Below are 23,040 nucleotides of genomic sequence, written 5' to 3'. Positions count from 1 at the left end.
GGACTCCTCTCAGCAACCACAACTCCCACCGTGGGCCCCATCACCTGAGTACAGCAGGCAGAACGTAAGGGACCGTGGAGGACGCGTCTGATCCTTGAGCCCCAGAGAACTTACACCATCACCATGCATTCCCAATCGTCCTTCTGCCTGGTTTCTCCAAGGTGTTGTAGTGGACATCTGTTGTTTTTGTCTGCCAGGCCCACGTTCCTCCTCCTTCTGGTAACAACACCCTCGTTTTTTGCTTTTTTCCTAAGGAACCACTCCTCCCTAAGCCCAGTCTTCAAGGTCCAGGTGGGGCTGACTCCTCCCCCAACCCCAAGTGTGGGATTAGAATTCAGGCCTGGCTCAGTGGAGCCCTGTGTCTCTCTGGCTTCAGAGATTGGTTCAAAGATGGGCCAATGAGCCTATCCGGGCCAAGAGGCTGGATTCCAGGAGGGTTGGCGTTTTTGTTGAAAGAGACTGATTCCTGCAACAGATATTGCTGAGAGGATAGGGCTCAGGCTGGGCCAGAGGAGCCACCTAAGAAGCCTGCAGAAGAGAGAGAGGAACCAAGAGGTGGAGACAGAGTGACCTACACCCCACAGCCCGGCTTGAACTTCCAATCCAGGCCTGTCCTAAGCTGCCAAGCTTATTCTGGACTCTTGACTTCCTGTAACCAGTTAATCCCTTTATGCTGAAACCAATTTGGGGTAAGCTCCTGTCACCGGCCATTGAAGCAGTTCCGACGAGCCCCAGGAGATAGGGGGCTGCCTCTGATAATCAACCATTTGCGGTTCACCAGTTCACTGGATATTTCCGAACATCCTTTTCTTTGGGTTCCTATAAAAGATAGTTACAGATTTCCATAGCCTCTTGTCACCCATTAAATTCAAATCTCCTTAGCCTGACAGTTCCAGCTTGCTGTAACCTGGTGCGAGTCACCTTGGCCACCCTTTCCCCACTCCCTCCCTTCCGGTATCATACCCTTGCCCATGCCCTCTTCAGAATCCCCTCTCCGCCCCCTCATGGCCTCATCCATCCTCTCCTCCATCCTAGGGTCTCACCAGTCTTCCAGTCTCCACTCAAATGTTACCCCTCCCATCAAGTCTTCTGTGATATCACTGGCTCAATGACAGTCTTCCTTGTCTGAGCGCCTGTACCTCGTTGCCTGGACACGTCTGTGCACAGGGAAGTGTGGTGCACCACGGAGACCTACAGCAGGCATTCGAGAACATGCTACCATCACAAGTATAGTGACACATGACTTGGTTCTCTATGCCCATCTCCTCAGTCCAGCGACTAAAGTGTCAGTCTTTTGAGGGTGTATGCCCCGTTCATCCCTATTTCCCTTGTAGCACTGAAAACATATGTTGTTGAATGAATAAGTACATATGGATATTTTGCTATTATCTTATTAAAAACAACATCCGTTTTTATGTTGCCAATAGGGAAATGAAGACATGGATGCACAGACTCGGTTAAAAGGCCCCACTTTGCCGGCATCTGAGATGCAGTGGGAAGTTTGGGTGAAATGGCATGTAAACATAGCACAGAGATCGGGGCCCGGTATTTGGAGACAACCCATTTTGGGTTCAGATTCTGGCTTTGCAGCTGTTGTGGGGTCTTGGGCCAGTCTCTCAGCCTCCCAAATCTGTTTCCTCATTGGTAAAAGGGGGTTCCTAGAACACATGTCACAGGGTGCCCCAGAGGTGTCAGTATTCCAGCATATGCGAAGCACTGAACTCACGATGTGACATGTCGTATGTGTGCAGGAAGCAGCAGCCAAAGGGAAATGTCTGAGACCCTGTGTCCTGTGCCCGACGATTCTCTCCTGCCCCTCCCATTTCGCCAGTCCTCCTAGTCTTGAGGATTACATTACCAAGGGCTTAGTTGTTTTTCATCTCTTCCTAGGTCTGGAAATGTCAGTTCTCCATCTCAGGCGACTATACTGCTCCCTTGTTTCTTTCTGAAAATGAATATTTAAAATATTTCTCTATCATCCTTTTACTTCCTTTACCCCATAATGCTCACCCTGAGCATGCTGTCCTGGGGCACCCAACTTTCCTCTTTTTATTCCCCACTTGCCAATCTTGGTCATTTAAAAAGCGTATCCAACTCTACAGGATTTTGGAGAAAGTTCAGTGGGACAACATTTGTGAGAACCCTTCCATGGTGCCTGGGGCCGAGTGGGCAATCCAAGATTTGTGTCCTTCCTTCTCTTGCTGTCAGTCAGTCAACAAATATTTATCTAGTGCCTTCAACGTACCAGGGACTGTGCTGGGCTTGAAGACATTCAGTGAACCAAGCAGACACATGTTTCTGCTCTCACCCTCAAGTCTGAGACAGTTCCTTTTCTGCAAATGGAAGGGAAACGAAGACTGGAACTGCACCAGTGTTCTTCTTCCCCTGCCGTCTCCTTCTTTATGAAAACTGCAACATAAGAAAGCAAAACAACAATGCTTCCTCCAAGAAGGAGCTCAGAATTACCTGCCCCAGTCACTGGGAGGTGAACATGTTCGCTGCTTTTTAATTATATTGGTCTTATTGTTTCATAAGAAAATAAAAAACAGTCTCAACAGGGAGACTGCAAGGAGTGGAGGAAGCCAAACATAACTTACGCACCTTATTAAAAACAATTAGGGATTGTTAGATGAGGCAGGCCCGGCTCCAGATGGCCAGCCTCCATGCAGCCATGGTTCAGATTTCTTCTCACCTTCCCCCAGCCTCTTCCCAAGTTTTGCATCATCAGTTTTCTTAAAATACAAGGATGGGATTGTAAGGAGCAGTGTTCCCATGTTCGTTCCTTTTCTCTTCTCAGTGGCAACCGAGTTGTTTGTCCACTAACATTTATTGGCTCTAGGTCCTCGGGGCTCCTCCTCTGTCACCATCTTGGTCCCTGCTCTCAGGTTGCCCGGGGTAAGGCTGAGAGTCACTCCATCAGCCTCTTCAGACCACTAGGTTTGTCTTGCTGGGTGAGCGTTTGCCTGAGAAGACCTTGGGGACAAAGCATTTATCAGCTTGCAACTTAATTTTAGGCATTAGAGGACCAGGAAGAATACAAAAGACCACTGTGATGTAACATTGGCGGGCTTCCCTAGACTCGCCGCCTCCCTTCCCACCTCCGTCGCTGCGTTTCAACAACACCCGGAGGCTGGAGCTTCTCCCACACACATCACGTGTTGCTCTGCTCTGCATCTTTGCTTTTGCTGTGCCTGCTGCCTAGGTTGCCCTTCTCCTGCTTCTTGGCTCAGCTAATTGCTACTCACGTTATCACTTTCAACGGAGGCGTTACCTCCCTCCCTTGCATCTTGTCCAACTCCTACACCTGGGCTGTGTGGATGCCTCCTCGTGTTGATTCGGATTGCAGTGATCTGTTCGAGGGTCTGTTTTCCTTAAGAAACCACAAGCTCCTTGAGGGCAAGGACTCAGCTGTACTTATTGCCATCTTCCCAACACTTGGCACAGTTCAAGGCACACAGTCTGGGGGCTCTCAATCCTAATTATCTGCTAGAACCACTGGCAAGTTCTTCAAAAGAAGCCTCCCAGGGCCACACCACCTTTGGAGATGGTTTGGGATGGGGCCCCACAATCTACATTTTTTTTGAAGAAGAAGAAGATTAGCCCTGAGCTGAGTACTGTCAATATCCCTCTTTTTGCTGAGGAAGACTGGCCCTGAGCTAACATCCGTGCCCATCTTCCTCTACTTTATAAGTGGGATGCCTACCACAGCATGGCTTGCCAAACGGTGCCATGTCCACACCTGGGATCTGAACCGGCGAACCCCAGGCCACTGAGAAGCGGAACGTGCGCACTTAACCACTGTGCCACTGGGCCGGCCCCCACAATCTGCATTTTTAAGCAGCCCCCCAAGTGGTGCTCATGTCCAGTAAGGGTTGAAAACCATTACAGTCATCGCTCAATACATCATTCACAGTTCGTGAAACGATGCCCATCCATGCTGGGAAACAGAAGAGATTTCTGGATTATCTAGACTAGGTTCTTCCAGGTCAGTCCTGACTCTGAGGAATCTAGATAGATGAATATATGAGGAGTCTTTTATTTTCCCATGTTGGTTGGTTATTCTCCAAAAATGAAGAAAAGGGAACAAGTTGAAATGAGGATGAAATAGCAGAAAGTTGGTTAAACCTAAACATCCATGGACAGAGGATTGGTTAAATAATTATGGTGCGTCCATGCATTGGGATCTTATACAGCCACTGACAGGGCAGCTCTCTATGTACAGACATAGACCTACAAGCAAGACATATTGATAAGTAAGAAAAGGAAGACACAAAACAGTTTGGTTGCTGTTGTGGGTTGAATTGTATTTCCCCAAAAGATACATTGAAGTCCTTACCCCTGGTACCTTTGAATGTGACCTTATTTGCAAAAGTAATCAAGTTGAGATGAGTTCCCACCACAGTGGAGTTGGCGCTAATCCAGTGACGGGTGCCCTTACATGAGGAGGGAAATTGGGACAGAGACACAGAACGCCGTTTAAGACGGAGGCCGAGATTGGAGTGATGCAGTATCCACAAGCTGAGGATCACCAAGGATTGCACAGCAGTAAGAGAGAGGCACTGAATAAACGCTCCCTCAGAACCTCTGCAAAGAACCAACCCTGCCAACAAGTGCATTTCGGACTTTCAGCCTCCAGAACTGTGAGCACATCAATTTCTGTTGCTTCAACCCACCCAGTTTATGGTGATTTGTTATGGCAGCCCTGGAAACTAATACAGGAGCCTATCATTTTGTGGAAATACCTACCTCCCCACCTATCTATTAATACAGAGACTCCTTCTGAAAGAATAGAGATCCAAGAGACTGAGAACGACCATGGCCTCTGGGAATGAGAAGAGGCTGGCTGGAAGCGAGGGGAGGAAGAGATTTATTTTTCACTGCATGCTTTTTTGTACTTTTTGACTTTTGTACTACATTCACATGCTATTAAAAAATTGGCGGTTTTACAATTATTGTCATTTTTAAAATATAGTGTGGGTCAGCTGCAGAAATGACCCAAGATGGGCTGGCCCCGTGGCCGAGTGGTTAAGTTTGCGTCCTCTGCTTTGGCAGTCCAGGGTTTCACCGGTTCGGATCCCAGGTGTAGACATGGCACTGCTCATCAGGCCACGCTGAGGTGGCGTCCCATATAGCACAACCAGAAGGACCTACAACTAGAATATACAACTATGTCCTGAGGGGCTTTGGGGAGAAGAAGAAGGAAAAAAAAGAAGATTGGCAACAGATGTTAGCTCAGGTGCCAATCTTTACTAAGAAAAAAAAGAAAGAAAGAAATGACCCAGGAAAATTGCTTAACCTCTTGGAGTCTCCGACTTTACATCCAGAAAATGGGGATAATGACAGTAACTCCCTTCCGCATACTGCATGATCCTTACATACAATGCAGGAAGTGCTGGGAACAGTGTCTGGCACAGAAAGTTCTCAGGAGTGATTGCACCGGCTGTTGTTTTCATGGCTAGTATATCATTAAAGTGCTTCCACACTAGTTAAAATACAAACAAGGAATCATGAGTGGAAGCCTGGGGAGGTCAGACTAGATTGTGGTGGCAGCTAATAAAGCTTGTACCTGGGAACAGCCCAGTGGCGCAGTGGTTAAGTTCACACACTCTGCTTTGGTGGCCCGGGGTTCGCTGGTTTGGATCCGGGGTACAGACATGGCACAATTTGGCAAGCCGTGCTGTGGTAGGCATCCCACACATAAAGTAGAGGAAGATGGGCACAGATGTTAGCTCAGGGCCAGGCTTCCTCAGCAGAAAGAGGAGGACTGGCAGCAGATGTTAGCTCAGGGCTAATCTTCCTCAAAAAAAAAAGCTTGTACCTAATCAAGTATCTTATGAGCTACACAAAGGAGATGCTCTTCAGCAGCGTTTCTCAACAGCAGCAGTGTTGCATTCAGGGCTGGATAATTCTGTGTCATGGGAGGGGGGAGTGCTGCACACAGTAGGATTTTTAGCAGTATTGTTGGCCTCTACCCGCTAGATGCAGTAGGGCACTGCTCTCAGTTCTGATAATCAAAAATCCCTCTAGACATTGCCAAATGTCCCCTGGTGTGCAAATGACTCCGCTTAAGGACCACCAATCTGTAGATCAGTGGTTCCCAGTGTGTGTTCCCCAGACCAGCAGCATCAACATCACCTGGGAGCTTGTTAGAAATACAGAATCTGGGCCCCTTCTCAGAACTGCTGAATCAGATCCTCTAGTTTAACAAGATCCCCAAGGGTTCATATTTACATTAAAATTTGAGCAGCACTGCTCTATATCAGTGGCTCTTCCATCCTCCCCTAAACACAGGAATCCTTGCAACTTTAGTTGAAAACACAGGTTATCGAGCCAGCCCTGATGGCCTAGCAGTTAACGTTTGGTGCACTCTGCTTTGTCGGCCTGGGTTCAGTTCCCAGGGGTGGAATCACACCACTTGTCTGTCAGGAGCCATGCCGTGGCAGTGGCTCACACAGAAGAACTTAAAACTAGAATATACAACTATGCACTGGGGCTTTGGGGAGGAAAAAAACAAACAAAAAACCTCATGGATCATTCGGTTCCACCAACCCTGCCGCTTCGACTCTCCAGGAGGCAGGTCTGGGAACTGCTATTTTAAAGTGATTCTGATGATCAGGAAAGTTTAGAAACTCTACGGTGTTTCTACAGAGGTACAAAATTTAGCAGTTACTTTCCAGAACTGCCTGGGGAAAGGACATCTTGGCTCAATAACTCGTTCTCTGAATACTCAACAAATCCTCATTGAGCACTGGCCTGGGGACAAGTGGCCACAAGCACAGGTTTTCTTTACCAGCCTAGAGCTCACAGCCTAACAGTGCAACAGTGCATGGTAGAGAAGCAGAGTCTGGATGACATGGTGTGAACTCCTGGACCCAGCTGTGTCCAAACCCTTTGACTTCCCCACCAAGTGAGCAAATAAGGTCTGTCATTGCTTAAGACAGTTTAAGTTTGATTTCTAATCATGTGTCTGAGAGAGTCTCAACTAACACAGCACCCTTAAGGTCACAAGACTTAATTTTCCTCCCTGTCACTATTTTCATGAAGCAACCTTTTAATGCTAATGTGGCTTTCCATGAAGCTCTGTCCACAGGGAGACAATATAGAGCTCAGTGACATGAGACTATGTCCTTTTTGTAGCAATGGATAGCGTTATAAGTGAATTGCATTCTGGCTTTATACATCAGTCTCTTGTGAGTTTGGTTCCTGTGAGACAGCGTCCAGGTTTTCACATATCTGGGTATACTTAGCAAACTAAATATCCAAACCAGTCCCTGGAATGAAGTGATGTCATACCCATACCTTACTATTTTCAGGCAGGACTTCTTCAAATAGCCAAAGTGGTTAAACAGCTGGTCTATAGATCTCCTTCCAACACATGTAATAGAAAGTTGGACTTTTCCTTTCCTTCCATTTGTAACTTCATTTATTTACATCAGGCTTATCTCTTTTTGTTCCTTGTCCTCCCTCTCCTATGATCTATAAACTATCTACAGTCGGTGTTCTTTTTTCACCGGCCCCTCCCTAAGCCCGTATTTCTTTGTAAGACTTTGTTTCAGGTTGCTCTCCCCGGTCCCCGGGTCTCACGTAAACGGTGCTTGAAGCCTCTTGATCTGCTGCTGCATCGCATTCACCTCTACATACAACTCGCCGAAATGATACCGTTTCTTTCCAGAGTTCTCAGTTTACCCAAGTTAATTGCTGCCGTTGACACCCATCATCTGAACAACACCCCTCCCTAGGTATTTATTCCTAAATCTATACACTCCCTGGGCTGCGTGCTTCACTCCATTACCTGGAAAAGCAACAGGAGCAGCATTCACATGCCCTGCTGGTTGGAATTTAAACAGGTTCGGACTCTTTGGAGGGCAAAAGCCGTGTGTGTAAGGAACCTTCGGCCAACAATGATGCATCCAGGCATTTGTCAAACAAAAACAGCAAGGAAAGATCAACGGCAGCCAGAATAAAACAGCAGTAAGACAAGTATGCAAAGCTGTCTGATCAAAGATGCTTGCAGCGTTTATAATGTTGGCAAATTGTAAATAACCCCCAGGTCCAATGATAGAGGATCAGTGAAAAAAAAACCTATAGTCCAGCAAATACCTACAATAATGCAAATTCCTACATAATGCAACTGGCAAATGAACTCTGGTCCTCAATCTCGCTCTCGAACAGAGCTGAGCTGAATTTCCTTCCTTGCGTGTTGAGTAGGGGGTGGTGGGGGAGGTCAGGTGGGAAAATAGCCAACAGTCCTGTTTTGGGAAGGAGAGAGAGGGATGGTGGGTCCCCGCGTCATCAGTTATGGCCCAAACCTCCTAGAAGGGCTAATAAAATGGATGCCACCTAGTTGGAAGATTCCTGGAATTGCCATCCCTGGATGTCCCAGGAAGACACAGGACCCAGTTTTGGCCCCATTGATGTATAAGCCATAGTGGGCAATGTCCATCAAGAGGTACCAAACAGGAAGTGAGACCAGCAAGGAGTCGTGTCTCTCAGTGGGACCTCCAGAAGTCCTGTCCTAGAAGCTGCATCGTTTGCTCTGGGGTGAACTTGGCTACGCCCTTCAATCTCACTGTGGGCCTGTTTCCTCATGTGTAAAGTGGGAGCAAGAACAGGACTCACCTCACAGAGTTAGTACATCTAACGCCCTGAGAAGCGCGACTGGCCGATAGTTAGCATCTGTCAGCATTTGCTATTATTATTACTGGTACTAAAAGTTATCTGTAAGCTTTCCTCTTCTTCTTCTTACTATGCAAAGTTGGGATTCCGAAGTGAACAGCTGCACAGCGTTATCATCTTTCTGCACATTCACACATAGCAATCTTAATGATACATCACAATGAATAATTTGATGTTATTTAACTCTTCGTACTGTAAGCCGTGGACTGCAACAAATCCCAAATAGCCATCTTGCTCTTCAAATTTCAGCAGTGAAGTCATTCATAAAGGAAAAAACGGCTTCTTGCTTTGTATGAATCAATTCACAAGAAAAATATTTAAATAAAATGTGGCTTCAATTGTGCTCTCTGATGGTAATTGCTGGCTCACACTCTGTTTCTATACCAATGTGTTTTCTTGTAGTTTTTCCCCCAAGCTGACTAATGAACAGAGCTGTCAGAAGCCCATTGCTCATGATCTAGCGAGCAACACATTAGCAGTTTCACATAAATATAAAAACCATATTCACTGCAGCTCAAGAAATGTATGCAGAGCACACAAAAACTCCAAATTCTCAGTTGCTATCAACAGATAAAGAATCCTGGGTGATAAATGCAATTAGCTAAGTAATTGACACTCTCTTAACCTAGGAATCGGCCCTGCATCACCCCAGCTGTCAATAAAAAAAGATAATACCAAGCACAAAGCCCTTTGTCCATAGAACATGCTCTATTTTGAAGAGCCTACAAAATTCTGTACCTGAGGTTGTAGGGGAAGAAAGCATATTTATGTAATTTGGGGATATTTACAATCCCTACACTGCACAAAATCACATACTCTTGAATTTATACTCCATCTAAAGTGGGGATAATCCAGAGTTTTTTGTCTTTAAGACTCAAGATTCTTTTAAATGTCATTTCATTCATATCCTTCATATCTCCATGGGCTGTTCTGCTACAATTTTATAGTTTATGCGCTCCATGAAAACGTATTGAGTCATCCCCATGTGCCTGGCACTGATGGGGAAAATGGAGTCCAGGAAGAAACCTTCCGGGCTCTGACAGTCATCAAAAGAACCAGAAACGAGAGGTCACTGGCTCCCAAACCGCTGTGCTGACTAGAAGCGCTGTAAACTTGCAAACCGCAATTCTCTAAGAGAAATATTTAAATAAAATGTGTTTTCAATTGTACTCCTCGATGATAATTACTGGCTCACCCCCTGTAATTGCAGCAATGTGTTTTTATCTCCTTGTCTCATGCTGATGAATAAACTTAAGATTCAGAAGATACAAAATTGTGAACCTTAGTGATCAAAGAGGAGATACAACTGTTCAAAGTCATCGATTCACCGTATTTCTCCACCTTCCCGTATCTTCTCTCTTAACCATTCAGCCATGGGGAGGGTGAGATTATAGTCAGACGTTGCAAGGCCTCCTCAAATTATAGTCACGATGCTGGTATGAGAAAGCTCAGTGCTCAGAGCGAATATCTCTTGTGAGGTGGGGACCCCCAAGTCCCTATCATGATACTTCTGAAGAGGCCCAGCCAAGCCTTGTTGTCAGTTCTGTCCAAGCCACTCTCACCAGTGATGCTGGCTAAGTCAACAGCCACTTGCTAGGGCTTGGAAAAGTGAAGAATAAGAGAAAAATAATGCAGGAAAGAAGTGAGATGGGGACTCCCTGGATTTCTTTTCTTTCGGACCCTTATTCTTGTGTGGTAGATTAGAATATAGCACAGAAATATTCACTTTCTACCCCCATCATTTCCCTAGATAGAGTGGGAACCTCTTGACTTTGGGTTTGGCCATGTAACTTGCTTTGACCAATGGGATGTTGACCGATACGACGTGACCAACAGCTCAAAGAGCACTTGTGAGATTGGGCACGTTCTCTTGGGCTTCCGAAGCCACCCAGGCCAGCCCAAAGGTCCCAGGAGGAGGATGAGAGACAAGTAGGGTGGACCTACCCACCCAGCCAGCCCCAGCCTCTGGTAAGGTCATGAAGGACATATGAAAAGGCTGCTCCAAGAAGAATGAAATGGTCAACTATGGCAATTCCTGCCATGTGGGCTCAGGAAGCAGGGGCCACATCATCCAAACCCATAGCTTTAGCACGCCCTCTTCTGCCAATGATTGTTAAATACACTATAAAGCCTGTCCTTTCTCCTAAGCTCTGCACCCACATTTGCAACTGCCTGTTGGATAGCTTCACCTGGATATCCAGCAGGTGATTCCTGCTCAAATTCCCCAAGCCCGAGTCATGATCTGCCATCCAGATGTTCCCTCTCTGTGGGCCCTATTTTGGGGAATGGCATGTGTAGTGGACACTGGTGGCGTCTTGTCTATACTCCCTCAGGTGTTACCTGTATAGGTGACTCTGCAGACTTCCAGCGGCCCACGTGCTGCTGTGGCAGCTGAAGCCCACTCCACCCCACAGGCCAGAAGTGCCAGAGAATTAACTCCCCAAGGCTCAGACCTCCACCAATGGCTGTAGAAGATTTGTGGGCACGTCCCCAGCTCCCTCACCCTCCTAGGGGATCCCATGGAGGCACATGTTCTAACTCCCAGAGTTCCCAGCGGTAGCTCCAGTTTCCACAATGGGAGGGGGCTTGATAACTGGCTGGCTTCCCTAGCCTGACTCGCTTTTCCACAACCCTGCCAGTGTTTCCTGGTATCACCCTCCAAGTAATCTACTCGGACAGGAACTCTTATTTCAGGGCTGCTTATGCAGGAACCCAAACGGAGACAAAGTGACTACTCACCCTCAGCTTGAAATCTTTAACTCCCTCTCTTTTACACCCATGTCTAATAGATCGTGCATGCACGCACACACACACACACACACACACACACACACAAATAGTACTTTACTCATTCATTCAAAAATATTATCCAGAACTAAGACGCTAGGTTCCAGGGATACAGCTGTGGATGAAACAGGCAGGACCCCAGGCTCCAGGAGCTGACGTTTGAATGAGCAAGAGAGACAGAAAGGTAGAGAAACTCATAAATGATAGCATTGTCTGTAGAGACGAGTTTCATGAGGGAAATAAAACAGCATAACGAGCTAGAGAAACTAGGAAGGGCCATTTTAGGCGGAGTGGTCAGGGCTAGGGGCAACACTTGAGCTGGGAGCTGGAGAATAAGACAAATATATGAAGATTCGGGGGCGGAGGAAGAGCGTTGCAGGCAGAGGAAACAGCACAGGCAAAGGCCTGGAGGTGGGAAGGAGCATGTGTGTCCAAGGACAGGAAAGGAAATCAGAGCAGGTGAAGTACAGGGACAATGTATACGACAAAGGGGGCAAGGTGGGCAGGAGCCAGACTATGGAAGGCTTTCTGTGCGATGGTTGGGGGTTTGGATTTTCTTCTAAGAACCATGAGACCCACTGAAAGGATTTAAGCAAGAGTGTGACATGGTATGATTTGGGTTTTTAAAATTCACCCTGACTGCTATTTAAAGAATATTTTGGAACCTGCAAGAGTGGAAGCCCAGAGGTTCTTGGACTCTGACCTGTCTTCCCACTCAGTCTTCATTCCGACTCACGTCATCTCTTGCCCATAGTGTTATCAGAGAGTCCAAATCTCCCCTTGAAGGTGTGCAAGCTGCAGGCAAAACACAACCACTATGATCTGTGCCTTTGCAGAGCTCAGAAGATAATCCAGGGACAGAAGAGTAAGTGGTAGAGAGAACACAGTGCATTGAGGGTGGAGGATGCTATTGATGCGGCGGAGAGACTGGAAACTCAAACCTGGAGGAGGCCGGGGAGGACTCTCCAGGGGAAGAAATGTGTAGGCTGAGGCCTGGGGGGAAGTAGGGATTAGGCAGATACAGAAGTTCATGTGCAAAGGCCAAAGAGAAAAGGGCATGGTGTGTTTGGGGAATGAAACTCTGGGTCTGGCCAAAGCATGGGGTATGAGAATGGAGGTGGTGAGAGAGGAGGTTTAAGTGGCCAATTAACGCTTATTGAATAAATGAGTGAATGAATGAATGGGTGCTGGGAGACACAAGCCAAAAGGAAGACAATTCGAATCTAACACGTGGAGTCCTTTAGTATTGCCATTCCAGAACTTAAACTATATAGTAGATGACAACTCGACAAATGAGTTAAACGCAACTGAGGAAACATTTATCGAGTACTTACTACATACCAAGCACACGTTAAGCATTCACAGTAGATCTGTAGATCTGGCTTTTGCCCTGGAGAAACTCACAAAGGCAAGTGACATTTGTATGACCATCAAAGACTGTGATTGACACTTAAATGACTATTTTCCAAAGTGAGGCATAAATAAAGTAGATTCGTAATGTGGATGAAGCATAGGGATCTTTTTCCTAACATAGTCTCAGTCTCTCTCTCAAATATATATGTATTTGTTTGTTTGTTTTAAGATCTGGAGTTTGGGCCTAATCTTTAGTTTTGGTCAACAGAAAGAAGGAGATCCTACATCCTCCCACGGATTTCCACGTGCCCCTGCAGATTCTTCGAATTCTCTATAGTCTCACCGCCCAACATTTTTATTTTCTATACCTTCTCTGTCCAATATGGTAGCCACGAGCCATGTGTGGTCATGGAGGCCTTGAAATGTGACCACTCTGAATTAAGATGTGCTGTGAGTGTAAAATAGAAACATGATTTCAAAGACTTAGTATAAAAAAAGAACACAATTTCGTTAATAATTGTTTAAATTGATTACACATTGATATAATATGTTGAATCTTCTGGGTTAAACGTATTATTGATTTCACCTGTTTCTTTTAAGTTTTTAAAACGTGGCTAATAGGAAACAAAATCACATATATGGCTCACATTTGTGGCTTGCATTATATAGTCAGTTCCACTATAATGCTTATTTTGAAAATGTGAATTTGTTGCAATGCCATTGATATATTGAGGAATGATGAGAGCATAACACAGATGTGGTGTCTGCTTATGTCTGCGAGGAATACTAGGTGAACTCAGAAAACTGCACCCAGCTGAACTGAGCCACGTGGGCACACAAAATGCCCACACACGCACAGACCTCAAACATCTACCAGCTACTTCAGTCCACCGCACGAATTAGGCACCACGTGCATCCACGTCTGGTGCTCAGACTTTCTGTCCAATTTCAGATAAACTTCCTTCTGCCATTTCACAATAACACAAGCGGGGACCCACTGCTTGTGGACGTCACTTCTTTTTTTTTTTTTTTTTTTTTTTTAAAGATTTTATTTTTTCCTTTTTCTCCCCAAAGCCCCCCAGTACATAGTTGTATATTCTTCGTTGTTGGTCCTTCTAGTTGTGGCATGTGGGACGCTGCCGCAGCGTGGTCTGACGAGCAGTGCCATGTCCACGCCCAGGATTCGAACCAACGAAACACTGGGCTGCTTGCAGCGGAGCGCGCGAACTTAACCACTCGGCCACGGGGCCAGCCCTTGTGGACGTCACTTCTGCAAGTAAATGCCAGGTCTTTTCCAAGATAAAGTGCAATATATAGTATAGCATTTATGTATTCGTAACCATTTAACACACGCAAAACTGGCCTACTGTTTTCACTAAGTTCCCATCTTTTGTCAAAATATGTCACTGAGAGTTTTTGAGCGCTGCGTCCCTAACCCCACAGTCTCCTTAAGTCCCATGGTTTTTTATCACAAGATTTTGCATATCATGGTATTTTTCAGAAACACCCATGGCTGTATTTCTATTGGACAATGCTGTGCTACAGAGCCTCGGTTCCTAAAGCCCATTCTAGCATCTCCGCCCTACTCTTCAGCCACTTGCTTAAAGGGAGACTGGATCTTCCTTGAAAACAATCTTAAAAAAGAACCAAAGCAACATGATTCAAAGGCACTGAAGGGCCAAGCGCCCTATGGTGTATAGCCTATATGTGTGTGCTAATGATTACTTTGATTTAATAACATTACTGCTAACATCCCTGTAAACCTGAAAACAACTGTTGTGCTTTTACGAGCAGTGCTAAGGAGAGTGAAATAAATAAGAGGTCTTGCTGCTTTGAGGACAATCTTTGTTTTATGGATGAGATGGAAGGTGTGACGATTTCGGAGGGCTCTTCCTGAAAATCCCAGGGGCCACCATTACTACGACGTCACTGGAAACGTCCTGGTGCTGGGATTCCTGCTTCTGAGACGATGATGCTTTATTTTTTCTTAAGCCAGGCTTTATCCCAGCGCTGTCAGAATGGACCCTGGGGGCTTAATTGGAAAACCAGTGTAGAATATGGACTCACTTAAACATAGACACTTCCTTAAAAGCTTTTGGTTCGATGTGAATGTAAGTCATTTTGATTACTCAATTTCTATATTTATTAGGAATGATAAACCAAAGTACTTGAAAATAATTTCAGTGGCGATGAACTGTGGCGCGCGATCGATGGGGGACACGGCAGTCAATTACCCTTTCACTTTATTTTGGTCCTCAGCAATCAGTTGGGATCAATACTCTCAATCTCAATTGATAGCAGAGCGCAAATCACAAATAATTTTTTTAAGTGGGCTGTCACAGTGTGTGCAGGCAAGTCCAACAGGTCCTGAGCCATCCCCTGCTCTTCCGTGTGGGCAATCGGGAGCGGTGTGCGCTCTGGTGAATTCCTAGCCCTGTCTCGTCAGCAGGAGCAGCTGTGACAGGCCAGTTCAGCCTGAGCGGATGTTTAGCATCACAACTGTGTCTCCTTACAGCCCACTCTGTCTTCTTTAACATTAGGTGCCTGAAATGATCTCAAGTCTGAAACTTGGTGAAATCAATTACTTGAGCAAAAAGGAGGATCTGGAAGGTAAATCATGCAAAACTCAACGAGGATAAAGGAGGGAAGAACTATAACCCCAGGAAGGATGCCCAGATATCCTAAATGTGCTCTTTAAAACAGTGGGTGTTGGGGCTGGCCCGGTGGTACAGTGGTTAAATTCCCACGTTCTGTTTCGGCGGCCTGGGGTTCACTGGTTTGGATCCCGAGTGCGGACATGGCACCGCTTGGCAAGCCATGCTGTAGTAGGCATCCCATATATAAAGTAGAGGAAGATGGGCACAGATGTTAGCTCAGCGCCAGTCTTCCTCAGCAAAAAGAAGAGGCGGATTGGCAGCAGATGTTAGCTTAGGGCTAATCTTCCTCAAAAAAAAAAAAAAAAAAAATGGGTGGTGTGGCAGGAGCTTTTCCTGAAGGTACAGACTCTGGAGAAAGGCTTACTTGTCTTCTCTGGGGGAGGCAGAAAGATCCTTGAATTGCACGTGAGATCCTCGCAGTCCTGCCATTCAGAAGCTGGGTGACCCAGGGTCAAACACAGCTCCACTTCACCGCTGGAGAGGTGGGTCCCAAGTCTCGAAATGAATGGGTTGCATTGGGTTGATGATTTCCAAATGGTGTTCGCTGGGGTGCTTTGCACTTCAGAGAAAGTAGGGAAAGGGTTGATGAGAGAAGGAAGGAAAGGGTTGATGGGAAGGCCAAGATGCTCCTCACTCCATATAAACAAGAGCCGCTCAGTTGTTTATTTTTGTTTTGTACATTTGGCTTTAAGTAAGATTTTGTTTGAAGCAGCAGCCTAATTAGTTTGTAAGAGTCTGAACACTGGAGCCAGACTGCCTGGGTGTGTATCCCAGCTTCCGCTTTCTAGCTGGGTGACCTTGGGCAAGTTACTTAAACTCTCTGAGCTTCAGTTTCTACAAATGAGATGCTGATAGTACGTAGTCTAATGGAGTGATTATGAAGACTACATTAATATTTGTCATAGTGCACTCAGAACAGTGCCCGGCACATGGCAAGCACTGTATATGGGTTTAAGTAAATAAAGCTGTATGCTACCTTTTAAAAAGCTTTATGGGCCTGCCCCATGGCCGAGTGGTTAAGTTTGCATGCTCTGCTGGGGCGGCCCAGGGTTTCGCTGGTTCGGATCCTGGGCGCAGACATGGCACCGCTCGTCAGACCACGTTGAGGCGAAGTCCCACATGCCACAACTAGAAGGATCTGCAACTAAGATATATAACTATGTACGGGGGGGGATTTGGGGAGATAAAGCAGAAAAAAAAAAAGAAGAAGAAGATTGGCAACAGTTGTTAGCCCAGGTGCCAATCTTTAAAAAAAAAATTAAAAATTAAACGCTTTAAAACTACAGCTCTTTACTAGGGGTCTCCAAACTTTTTGACCATACATCCTTCTCAGAAAAGAAATTCTGAACTGCAATCCCCATCTGTGCACATATGGGGATGTATGATGTACACTTGTATACGTCATCTACTATGGTTCTAATATGTTTTGTGTTTTAAGGTGTGCAAACAATTCTGTGACGGACATAAAGTGAGGAGGTGAGTGGTGAGTGGAGGTAGACCTATGGCCTCGATTCTCCTCGGGTTTCTTGGGCTCAGGGTGCTGGGCACCCAGAGCTTGTCTGGGATCCCCAGTGAGAGCAGTTGGGTGAGCCCTGGTTGAGCAAAAGTAGAAGGCTTTGCAAAGTCATGGCAAAGGGACCCTTGTCATTCTCCATTTTCAGTCAACATGTGACGCTTTGAGTGTTCCCGAGCATGAAGTGAGCACCTACTGTGTGCCCTCGGGGAAGGAAAAAAACACAAGATGAAGTCTATGGTCCCAAACAATTCAGACACGTCATGAAAAGCTAATACCGAAAACGCGGCCACAGCCTTACACTTGAGGATCCCTGATGGCGGGTCTGTCATAGGATGCAAATGGCGCCGGGGAAAGAGACTCTCATGAACTTGGGGATGGTCTTTGATATTAGCACTCTAAGACCCATAGCAAAAGCTCTCCTTCTCCCCTGCCCTGCCACTCCCTGTGGCAATTCTAGGCCAGGAGGCCAGGTCTTCGTGGCCTGTGTCCAGGGGAATTCCCATAAGACCAAGATAAGTAGTAACAGAGCCACCAAACGTGCCATCAGATTCCAGCATTTGGACTTTCTTGTTGTGGGCAGGTTCACCAACCAATCCCACGACCAGTTTAGGGTGTGAACTGTCCAGACTTAATCTGAGATCAGAGGAGCTGCTTTAGAAGCCTGCCACATCCACGTAGGAGGGAAGAGAGAATCAAGCAATTATTGAGAAACATCACATGGGCCTGAAGCATTTCCTTTATATCATGATAAAGATCTAAGTCACTCTCCTCTACAGATAGATATTCTTCAGAGTTAATGTTTCTCTCAGGAAGTAGCCTCTGGAGCTGAAGATTTGTATGCTGTTGTCCAGAAACGTGCTGGGCTGTCAGCTCAGCTCACAGCAAGCCTCTTATCTGCCCACCTCCTTTACAGAGTGACAGCCAGGCAGCCCCGTAGGTTCTACAGCAGAGCTTCCTAACCCTCAGATTGACCTGGGGATCTTGCAAACCTGGAGATTCTGACTCAGTAGGTCTGGGATGGCCCAAGCGTTCACCTTTCTAACAAGCTCTCAGGAGATACTGATGTTGCTGCTCCAGGCACCACACTTTGAGCGACAGGTTGTATATAACTCCACCCCTGCCCATGGCTGATTGTACCTGGAGTAAACACCTGACCCACCTCAACCAATCAGCTTCCCTCCCAGACCTTTACGTTTGAGACAAAGAGATTCTCTTCCCTCTGGGATGCTCTCTCAAAGGTGGAGAGATCTAAAAACTCAGAAAGTGCAAGATGGCCATTTTCTGCTGTGTGGACTGAGGAAAAGGGAAAAGCAGGCGGCACAGAAGAATGGAGCAAGTATGCAAGAGGAGAGACACAGAGCAGACGGCCTGAGTCTTGCAGCATTTACTCTCTGGGTCCAGGACCTATTCACCCTCTAGGATATCCCTCACTTGGGTTCCACAAGACACCCCTTCATCACTATAATCATTTCCTCTTTTTCACTTAACCTTGTTGTAAGTTGCTTTTCTGTTACTTGCAACCAAAGAATCCTACGATGCAGGAATTTAGACTGTAAACAGTCACTGATTGGCAAGCACTGGTCCTTTTCCTCTCAGACCTTAGCAAGAGCACATCAAAGATGCTTGTTAGATGAGTGAATGAATGAACATAATGCCCCAGGCATGTTGTTCTCCACAGCTTCTCTGTGCCCAGATTTGGAGAAACCCTTCTACTTCCTGTCTCACTGTCAATCCTAGAAATCCAATTGTGAATGCAACTCACTGACTGTCAATTTTCCTCTTTATGCCATCTAATCCCTCGACGCTCGAATTTCATTCTTCATATCTGGCAAGGGAAAAAGGGACTTGGGGAAGGTGTATTTCCCCTTTAAATACCATGAAAGTTATGAATATATCTTTCCCAAACTGCCAAAATAATTGTTTCATTTACAGAACTGAAATTCTCTCGGGAGCGTCCCAGTGATGTTCTAAATTGCTAACATCAGATATGCAGAAAACAAATATGGAGCGATCCATATGCTCCCAATCCTGAATTTAGCATTTCAGCTCAACAAAAACTTGCATTTCAATCACTTTCAGTCAGTTGTGGGTTATGAGTATGTGCAGGGTTAGGGGTGCATCGAAGCCACCGGCCTAGAACCTTCTGCAGAGAAGGGCTCTGTCTGTACAGCCTGAGGCTCCCGCACAAGAGCCATTTAGAGAGTTCACTTTAAATTAACACTTACAGGCTGCAGATCCCCAGTCAAAGGGGAAACCTGAGAAGGCCCTGGCTGTGCGATTGCAGAAGGAGAAGTTGCCAAATTTCTCCCTCTTCTTTTTTATTTTTTATTACCGCTCAAAAAGTCGTATTGCCTGGGGGGTTGGGGCACGGCCAGGAGTTTGCCACTTCTCAGGGCTCCATTATGAAAACAACATGCAAGAAAGAATAGAAGAGCAGGGGCTTGGCATAGTGACGATGATGATGACAGCTAACATTTGTAGAGCGCATTTTATGTTCTCGGCCCTACTCTCAGCATCTCACATGTGTTAACCCATTTAATCTTCACAATAACCCTGTGAGGTGGGTATCATCATTATCCCCATTTTACAGATGAGGAAACCAACGCTCGAAAAGATGGAGTAACGTACTAATTAGGTGCAGGGGAACAGGCGGTTGCTTTTTCCTGCCAGCAGCCATCCTCCTCTTCTGCTAATAGTGCCTCAGTTTTCCTTGGAAGAACCACTTTTCCCTCCACACCTTGTCTTGGTGGGACAAAGGTCCTAACTTATACTCTAGGACCAAAAGTTCCTACCCAGTTCAGTCATTGTTGGGCTGTGAGCTACACAAGGGCAGGCACTGGTCTCTCTCATCTCAAACTCTAGCAAAGGGCACAATTTAGGGACTTAATAAATATTTTAAGGACAAACCAATGACCATAGCATACAACGTGTAATATATCGGTGTGATGTTTTCTACAGCAGCTGTGTGGTTAGGAAGTGTTCTGACTGGTCAAGCCTGGGTTGTGTATTTTCCCTAGACCAATCAGGTGCTCTCCTGGGCGGGATAACACATGGATAGAAGCTTTCTGGAGCCGATTCATCCTGACCATGGTGCCCCAGGGGGGCTGCCACCTCTCTCCTGGACCTGACCCCAGTTCCTGGACTTTCCAGGCCCAGATGTCCAGCCTTTCCTTCAGTTTTCTGAGACACCCCATATCCCACAAATACATTCCCTTTTTGCTTAAGTGGGCCAGAGTTGGTTCCTATTGCCTGCAACCAAGTCACCCTTCATTCTAACTGGCATGTTTCTACCATTCATGACATGGCTAGACCCAGAAAATTTAACTATGGGGGCACAGGGCAGCACTGGAAGCCTGGGACCTAAAGTTAGGCATGGTCACTGGCATGGAGCATTCATTTATTCAACAGACATCACTCACTGAGTGCTCTACGAGTCTGAGCTATCATAGCTCTTTTCCTCGAGTTTTCTTTTCAACAATCACAATACACTGATGTAGACAGTATCATGCCCACTTTGCAGATGAGGAAACTGAGGCTTGAGGAGGTTAAAGAACTTGTCCAAAAACATAAATAAAGCGAGTGGCATAGTCAGGACTGAAAATCCTGTCTTCATGAGGCCAATGCAGTTGCTCTCACCATTGTACTGCACAGTCTCCAATGACTTTTTCAATTAAAGACAATTTGTCTCGTTTAAGGAGAAACCTCATCTGAGTCAATGAAAGTTCTAGGAATTAGCTGCATCTTCCCAATCCCCCTAGCTTCCATGCTCCAAGTCCCTCCGATCTCCCGCCATCATGGTCTAACACGCACACGCAATCTCTTCCGTCCTAAGGACAGCACTTGCGCATTCTACAGCCCATGTGAATCCATTCACAACCAGCTTAAACCCACTACAACTTGTTAAGATCAATTGAAAATATTTAAGTCAAAGAGCAGTGCATGACATCACATAGCCCAGTGGAATCTGTTTCTTCTCTTGATCTAGCGAACAGCAGATGTTTCTGCCCTTACAGCATCCGTTTCACCTCCTTTTGATTTCCCTTTGAATAAGCCCTTCTTGGTGCTTGGTCCATGTGGCTGAGTGGGGCTGACCTTAATTTCTCCTCTCTCTTTAGGTGCAAAATGGGCATGTGACTCAGGTCTGCCAAACAAATGCCTTCTATCCCCCTGGCTACATTTGTTTCATGGTTGGCCACCCCAAGGTCTCATGTGACTCAGTCCTGGGGCTTTTGCTAGAGTAATGATATAAAGCTGCTCTCCTTCCCTTGCAGTTCCCAGCTATAAAGAAGAGAGAATCCTAGAGCTGCCTGAGAATAAAGCCAACAGCAGAGGTGACAGGGCGACTGAGAAATGGAGAAGAGGATGAAAGCTCACCGCATCGTGCAAGCACCTGAATGCAGCCTTACCTGAAGTCTATGCCTTGGATTTTGTAGTTACATAGTAAGACAGAAGCTCCCTTTTGTTCTTAAGCAAGTGAGTTGGGTCTCTGAGTCTTCTAATCAAAAGAGCCTGGAGTAACACGATTGACTCAACCATGTGTTTTGGAATTAAATTTACCTCCACTGAATTGCTCCCATGTTTTCCCAAATCTTAAGTTGCCTAAGATTTGTTGATTTTTAAATTTTACCTTTTTTTAACTTCCTGCCCTAAAATTCTTTTGGCCATAAGTTAAATATTTTAACATAAGAAAGGAGAAAAACCCAATTCATTCCCAAATGGCAGCTTATTAGATAACTCAATTCTCTGTGATAAGCTCAACTAACGTACCATGAATGATATTTAGCAAAAAATAGTGATGTGCCTTGCATATTGTATATTATTTATTGAAAGCCCACAAAGTTCCAGGTTACTGGTGGTAAGTCAGTAAACAAAACAAAACAAAACAAATCCTGTCCTCATGGAACTTCTGTCCTAGTGGAGGAGAAACAGACAATAAATAAACAAAGCAGGGCAGAGGGAAAGAGAATGATGCAGGAGGTGATGCTATTTTAGACAGATGGCTGGGAAGCTCTCTGAGGAGGTGACATTTGAGCGGATATGGATGCTAGCAGGGGAAGAGTGTCCTAGGCAGAGGCGATAGCTAGTTAGAGGCCGTGCCGTAGGCAGGTGCTTGGTGTGTTCCAGGAACACCAAGGAGGCCTGCGTGGCTTGAACAAAGTAAGTGAGGGGAACAATGGCAGGAGATGCATTCAGCAAGGTAGGAAGAGGCCAGATCATCTGGGGCCTTGCAGGTCCAGAAGGACTTTGGGTTTGATTTTCCTGTGATGGAAAAGCATGGGTACATGTGGGGAGGAAGAATAACATGATCAAATGTATATGCTAAAAGGATCACTCTAGTACTATGTGGAGAAGGAACTAAAGAAGGGCCAGAGTGGAGGCAGACAGACCAGTCAGCAGGCTCCTGTGGTCCAGGCAAGAGACGACTTGGACCAAGAGGCCAAGATGGAAGTGATGAGAAGTGGTGGGATTCAGGATGTGTTTTGATGGCAGAGCCACCGAGGCTTATGGATGGCCTGGACACTGGATGTGAGAAAAAGAAAAGAACCCAGGATGGTGTCATGAGGTTTTTAACATGAGCCTAACGGTGAGTGGAGGTGTCATTTACTGAGATAAGAAGGATGGCAGGAGGAACAGGTTTGGGGAGTGGAAATGAAGAGTTTACTTTTGGATGTGTACTTGTTTTTTTATTGTGGTAAAATACACATAATATGTACATAAAATATACATAAAGTTTACATATAACCATTTTGAAATGTACAGTTCAGGGGCATGAATGAAGTCTGTTCAGAACATTATGCTACCAGCACCACTATCCATTTCCCAAACTTTTCCATCATCCCAAAGAGAAACTTTGTACCCGTTAAACATTAATTCCTGTCTCCCCTCTCCCAGACCCCGGTCATCTCTATTCTACCTTCTGTCTCTGTGGACGTGCGCGCTTACAATGCCTACTGGATATTCAGGTGGAGATACTGAAAGGCAGTTTGACGCACTGATTCTGGGGTTGAAGGGACAGATGAGAACTAGAGACATAAATTTGGCATCGTCAGC

The sequence above is a fragment of the Equus caballus genome, chromosome 16 (assembly GCF_041296265.1).
Source record: "Equus caballus isolate H_3958 breed thoroughbred chromosome 16, TB-T2T, whole genome shotgun sequence".
Lineage (NCBI taxonomy): Eukaryota > Metazoa > Chordata > Mammalia > Perissodactyla > Equidae > Equus > Equus caballus.
Note: the sequence above shows the minus strand (reverse complement) of the source record.